This window comes from Nannospalax galili, unplaced genomic scaffold (assembly GCF_000622305.1).
Source record: "Nannospalax galili isolate Female #2095 unplaced genomic scaffold, S.galili_v1.0 scaffold153, whole genome shotgun sequence".
NCBI classification, from domain to species: Eukaryota; Metazoa; Chordata; class Mammalia; order Rodentia; family Spalacidae; genus Nannospalax; species Nannospalax galili.
The window spans coordinates 2,284,270-2,291,572 of record NW_008333469.1 but is presented as its reverse complement, the minus strand read 5'-3'; positions in this window follow the sequence as shown (position 1 = coordinate 2,291,572).

Here is a 7,303-nt window from a genome sequence, read left to right as displayed (position 1 = left end):
TACACACATAAAATAAAAAGACTTAAATATTTTTTTTTAAAGATGGCTCTTCACTATTTAACAGAGATCTTGTCCATGAGTTTAGTGTTATTTGACAGTAATTTAAAAATTTACATTTGTGGGGTTGGAGAGATGTCTCGGTTGAGACCACTGGCTGCTCCTGCAGAGGACCTGGGTTTGGTTCCTAGCACCCACATGGCGGCTAACAGCCATCCATAATTCCAGTTCAAGGGAGTTCTGTCCCTGCTCACATAGCCTCCCTGCCATTATGGACTCTCTCTCAGGAACTATAGCCTAAATGAACTTTTTCTTCCACAAGTCACTTTTAATTATGGTGTTTGATCACAGCAACAGAAAAATAACCAACACAAAGATGATACCAGGGAAAGTAACTGGAAGTTCATACAGATAAAGAAGCTTGTATTACTTTTCTGTTGCTGTGCTAAAACACCTTGACCAACACAACTTACAGAAGAAAGAGTTTATTGGGGCTTTAGTTCTAAATGGAGAGTTCATAATAATAGGGGGGCATGGTAACAAATGGCCAAAGCAGGAAACTGAGAGATCGAATCTTCAACTACAAAGATAGATAGATAGATAGATAGATAGATAGATAGATAGATAGATAGATAGATAGATAGATAGATAGAGAGAATATGAATATGAAGTAGAAGAGGGGTGAAACTACTAAAAACACTCAAAGCCTGCCCTAATAACCTATTTCTCCTGGCAAGGCTGTACCATTTAAACCTCTAAACACCACCACCAACTGGGTACCAGGTATTCAGATACCTGAATCTATTAAGGACATTCCTCACTGAAACCACCACAAAGCCAAACAGTGATGAAATATATTCAAAGACATGTGCAAATGGGGAAAGATGTAATGCAACATCTTATTTTATTTATTTTTTTGTAACATCTTAGGAGTAAAATTGAGTTAGGCTATATAATATATGCAGCTACTTTTTGGTTTCATGCAAAGAAGAAAAACCTATTTCAGTAAAAAAAAAAAAATTGAAAGCAAATTAGTACAGTTTTCCTTTCAAATAAATAGGAAGCAGAGTGCTTCAGTAGTTTCAAGTACTAATTTCAGTTTGCTCCATCTATGTTTTTCCAGCTTTTAGGGATTGCAGAAAGAATTACAAATAGTGGGGTCCTTGTGACTAACCAGGGTATACTGGTTAACTTTTATGACTCAAGAGAGGAAAATTTTAAAAGTTCATTTGGCTTTTGTTTGCTGAATCTTTTCAAACTGGAAAAAGTGATGTCTTCCCCCTTGATAAGAATTTGCTAATACAGTGATCTCTTTTATTCAAGGTTTTGGCATCCTAGGTTTTAGTTACCTGCGGTCAACTCAGTCCAAAAATATCAAATAGAAATTTCCAGAATTCAGTCATTAAGTTTTAAATTAGGTTCTGTTGTGAGTGGTGTGACACAGTTTTGTGCATCCCACCCGGTCCCACGTAGGCGTGAATCATCAGTACCATGTGCTGTGCCTGCCTTTGGTAATGTAGAAGCCCATCTCCCTTAAAGTGCTTCTGTTCTCGAAACCCTTATTTTACATAATGTTGATAAAGAGTACAACCGTGGTGAGTCTGGAAATTGCTCTGAATGTGTTTATCAGTAAACATTATTCTTCAGATAACTTAGGATACCAAGCTTATGAAAAACTTTTGACTAAAATATAAAATAGATGTTATTGTGAAACTTTTAACTTGTAAATTCTTTTATATTTGAAGATAATAGTATCAGAAATAGTATTGAGTGAAAAATGACCTTGGGATTGTTTCTGCCAAGTCTCTTTTTCAACCTTGTATTTTTCATTTGTTAAAATTGGGCCTAAATATTAAAGTGATAATTTAATTGAATGGCCATTGTAAACTTTATGCTTCTTTAATATTTTTTATTTATTTTACTTTATGTGTATGAGTGTATTGCCTGCATGTATGTAAGGGCACCCGTGTGTGTTGTGCAGTGCTCATGGAGGTCAGAAGAGGGCGACGGATCCCCTGGAACTGGAGTTATGGACAGTCGTTAGCTGCCATGTGGGTCCTATGAACTGAACCTGGGTCCTCTGCAAGAGCAGCCAGTGCTTTTAATTGCCGAGCCATCTCTCTACCCCCATATTCTGCTATCAAGACTAAATTTAGGTCATCTTTCTTTTATTGCCTAGTTTAGCAGTCTCTTCATTTTCATTAGGGTATATGGATCTTTTAGTATGTCTGCTTGATGTGTGTGCACAAAGTTTTAAGAACTTGGATTTCCATCAAATTATGTCATTTCTAAAATTTAATTTTTTTGGAGATTACCTTATTATATTTAGACTTAGATCCAGTTTATCTTAAACCACCCCCCCAATTAGAAATTGGGACTACATTAAAAATAAAATAGATTCTAAAGAAATTATGCTTCAGAGAATTCTTCCTTAATACCTATATAGAGGATGGAGTAGAGAATGATGGCCAGAGCTTGCAGACCAGAACCAGCCACAATGTTTTTTAACAGGCTCCAGTGTGATACCTTCTCTTTGGCACAGACTTTAAGACACTGACTCTTGTTGAGACGTGAACTTGCTCTCTCTTAGCCCTTTAGTGCTCTTAACCATTGAGCCATCTCTCCAGCCCCCTGTTTCTGCCTTCTGAATGCTGAGATTATGCATGTTCTACAATGCCTGGCTACATTCTTACATCACTCAGAAGACTTTTTAAAGACTTTTTAGTACAGATTCCAGGTTCCCTTCCAGCTCTTTGGGCTTTGCATTGAGGTAACTCTCTATATCATTCTTAGATTCCAATACTTGGAAACTAAAATCCAGCCTTGGATATCTGCTTCTTAAGTGAATCACTGATTTCTCTGCTTCTTTATTTTTCTACCACGTAGTCTTGGCACCATTAGAGGAAAAAGCCATGAAGACTAGGTGTAACAAACCATCCTAGAGTTTCATACCTACAGGAAACAGTCTTAACATGTATGGACCTTTACCTTTGATGATGTTGTATGTAACATTGCTAAGTTAGTAGACATCAGTTTTTATCAAGCCTTCCTTTAAAATAACACTAACAACCCATTCTTGGACTGCTCTGTAAAGAATTCTTCTATATGGGAACACTCTGTTGCTTTCCTTAAGCAAATTTTAGTGTCTATTCAAGGTAGTAGTCATCATCTTTCTTTACATACTGCTTTCCAAATACTTAACATCCCTTCCAAAGTCATGTTAATTCTCTGTGATTTTTTCAGTTTTCACAATTTGGTTGGTACCAGTGGAAATTAGAATACAATGTATGTTGACCCATTCAGGTGGACTAATGAGGTCATAAAGAGTTTTAGTATTTGTTACTTTGTCTCCAGTCCATTAAGTTCATCAGCCCATGCCTTTCATAAGGATTGCAATTTTTTAAATACTTTATGTTTTATGTGTATGAGTGTATTGCCTGCTTGTATGTAAGTGCACCTGCATCATTCAGCACCCATAGAGGTCAGAAGAGGGTGTCAGAGTCCCCTGAAACTGGAGTTACAGGGAGTTATGAGCCACCATGTAGGTGCTGGGAATCGAAAGCAGGTCCTCTGCAAGAGCAGCCAGTGCTCTTAACTGCTGAGCTATCTCTCAAGCCCCAGAACTGTAATTTTTTTAAGATTGAAAAAAAAATATGTATATGTGTATGTGTGAGTGCCTGCCTGTAGGTATGTGCACCATGTGGCATAGATAGAAGCCCCTACCCCCACTCAGGTTCACAGATTTGAAACTAATATGAAGTATGTGAAGATCATTTTATACTATCATATTTTAACGTAAATATTAAAATGACTATTAATAGTAGTATTGTATTTGTTTTATCTGGAAGATTGAGAATATTCTTGAGAATTTTATCCATGATACTTGAATTATCAGTGTTTTACAGATGGTGATCTGTTTGACTTTGTTAATCTACATGACTCTAGAATTTTCCTGTATATGAACTCATTGAGGATGTTAGTTATCATTGCATTGTAGTCACATGGAAGTGTTAACTAGTGAAAGATATAAGCCAGCCATGGTGGCACAGGCCTGTAAAACAGGCCAACTCAGACTGTGTAATGAGACCTTGTAAAAAAAAAAAAAAAGCAAAAGGAAAAGTGGGTGAGAAGAGTATCATTAGTAGACTGCTGGGTGATGGCGGGGTTTTATTTGTTTTTCTTTAAGGAGACAAAATACAAAGGAAGAGGATTTTTAAGAAATGAAGTTTCTAGAAGCCTCAAATCCATGAGTAATTTTTAAAGATCTATTAAAGGCATACATCCAACTAGAAAGCTGCTGTAAGTTTTTCAGAAGTTATAACATTATAGAAATATAAAAAGTACATTCTGAAACTCACCTTTTCAGTTTTAACTGTGGGATAATTTGCAGGCCATTAAGCTTCATATTTTTAAATGTTTTAGTAAAGTAGGCCTAGAAACTAGTCTAATGAGAATTTCTTCATATATTGAAAAATACCACAAAATGAATGTCTTTAGCAGGGTTCTTGAATTAATGGTTGTAACCAAAAATTATGCAATGAAAGTCATTCATAATAAATAAATGAATACATACATACATACATACATACATACATACATACATACTGTGTTTTTAATGGGTTTTGTGGCAGTTGATTCCCAAGAATGATTTAATCGTTTTATTTGTGCTTCCGTAACAATGGCGATAGCATCTGTAAAGAGGACTAGTGGCCTTGTGAAACCTCATTGCTGGTGGTGAGCAGTGACAGGGTCCATCTAAATTAGACCTCTGTTCAAAGGTAATAAATATCATGACCAGAATATCCTTGCAACTAGTTTATACCGTTGAGTAGCCTTGTTTTTCAGTTTATTTACGCTAAATTTAAAATTGGCAGAAATTCTGTTACTGAGAATATAGCTTATTTGCACAGAAAACAGCAAAGAGAACACACTGTCTTCTTAGTAAGCTAACGGAAACACTATCTAGTGGTCTTTGACCATCATATTGTAGGCAGCTGGGAGTTTGATATGCAAATTCTTGGCCCTCAATTAGTAAGCAGTGAAAGTGGGAAAGCAGAAATCCTAACAGCATTTCAAGTGATTCTCATACACACTGAGAAACCTCTGCTATAAAATCTGATGCATTGCAAACTCTAGTGAAGTAAGTTTGCAGCATTACTAATTCTGATTTTCCAAACAGCTGTTGCATTAGGTTTCCGATAATCAGCTCCAAACCCAGCTGGAATTGAGTCTAGTTACTCCTTATTCTTTTTATTTACTAGTGAATGGAGTGCCAGGTGCAGCTGCTGATGTGCGAACGTAATTCAACTCCATACACAGTTCTGGCATTTCTTTCTTGATTTTGAAAATGCTTTAATCTGTGAATGGTATTTAGCTCAACGATCAATGCACATACATTTAATGGCAATTTAGACTTCTGCTAAGAATTGACAAAATCTCTGTCCTGTCAGTTTAATATCAAAATTAATATTTTAGCTGGATTACAAAGCTCACATTAAATTGAATTCTCACTGTTGTGTTTTTTTTCCACCAGTGTTTGCATTTTAACTTTTTAACTCTGTTCCTAGAGTAATTTTGTACCTTTTCACCTCTTCTACGTTGTTGCATCCTTATTTTTACTTGGGAGGGGAAGTCAGGGTAGGTGGTGATACACCATCTGAGATGCATGCTAGTTAAATGCTAATGTAGTGGTAAGGTGCTGTGTGAGTCACAAGACTCATCAGTCCTTCAGAAAACCTCCAGTAGGATGAAACAAGCACATTGTACAACTGCTTACCTATACTGTCACCTAAATATGGATATGTAACAGTGGACAGCATAGCTTAAAAAAAACAAAAACAAAAAAACACAAGTACTGTTGGTAGTAGAGATCTTTAGACCAAAAGCTGTTGTCTCCAAACCCTCCTTTGAAGCCTTTTATTTCCCTGCTGTTCCTGAAGTCACTCACTTTTTGACATCAGCTGATGCCTTTATGGTTCTGACTCTTAATTTTTGTCTTTAGGTTTATATTTTCAGAATTCTATACATACCACCCAGACATTCCATGGCTACCTAAAAATTTCTCCATCTAAAGCCCTTAATCCTGTTTCCTCCCACTAACCCTGAGAGTGTGTGTGGAGTCAGAATTACATTAAGAAACTAGTTTTTCATTTGGTCTTGAACCTAGATATTTGCACAGGACCCTTTTCTCCATTAAAATCATTTCTAAAATTAATGGAAATCTTCCAGAGATGTCCCATGTGTTTTTAATTATGAAAAAAAACAGAATTCCCTCTACTGGCAAGCATCTGTTTGATCACCTGTTTGTCCCCAAGCAATCATCTCTCTAATCAGGCATTATCATCTTTGTTGCTGCCCCAAGAGGAAAGCCAGTAAGCACAACAGCCCTTGCTGTGTTTTACTAAGAAATGGATGATGTTCCTCTATGCCCCCTGCTGTACTATTCTCTCACTTTTGAACGAGCTTTGTGTGCCTCTGTGAAGACAGCCAACAGTACACCAACTTTGCATTTCCTCTCCTAGTTTGTACTTAACTAATAGGAGGATGTTCATGAGTTCAAGGTCAGTCTAAACCACATAGTGAATTCCAAGCCAGTCTGGGCTACATGTGTGAGACCTGTCTTATTAAAACAAACCAGTGTGGTGCTTCAGCCATTTAGGGCTGCAGTCAGCTGTCTACCTCATGCTTCCCTTTGCCCTTGCCTCTTCCTTGCCTAAGCTTATCACAGCCATTTCCAGGCCTAAATGCACTAGCCAGGTTGATTCCATCCCCAGGGCTCTGTTCATGTTTTCCCCCATGCCTAGAGTGCTGGTCCAAACCGTCTCCCACCCCACTCTACCCTTTGTCATCCTCAGAAAGTATTTCCTTTCTTTTCCAGCACTCTTCTGTGAGTCCCTTTGTAACCATCCTATTTTTTGTTTGTTTTTTTCAAAGTATCTTACTGTTACCCAGGTTGTCCTTGGATTCCTTGGGCTCAGGTGATGCTCCCCTCTTGAGTCTCGCTAGCACCGTGACTACAGGTGTATGTCATTGTGCTGATTTACTTAAACTTTAATTTTTTTATTTTTAAAAATGTTTTTTTTTTTTATTTTATGTATTTGAGTGCTTTGCCTGCATATGTGTAAGTGTACCGCATTTGTGCCTGGTGTCCTTAGAGGCCAGAAGAAAATGTTGGATTCCCCTGGAACTGGACTTAAGGACAGGTGTTAGCCTCTATGTGGGTACTGGGAACCAAACTAGGGTACTCTGGAAGAGCAGTACTTGCTCTTTACTGAGCCATCTCCAGCCCTTTTTTCAACCTTTTATA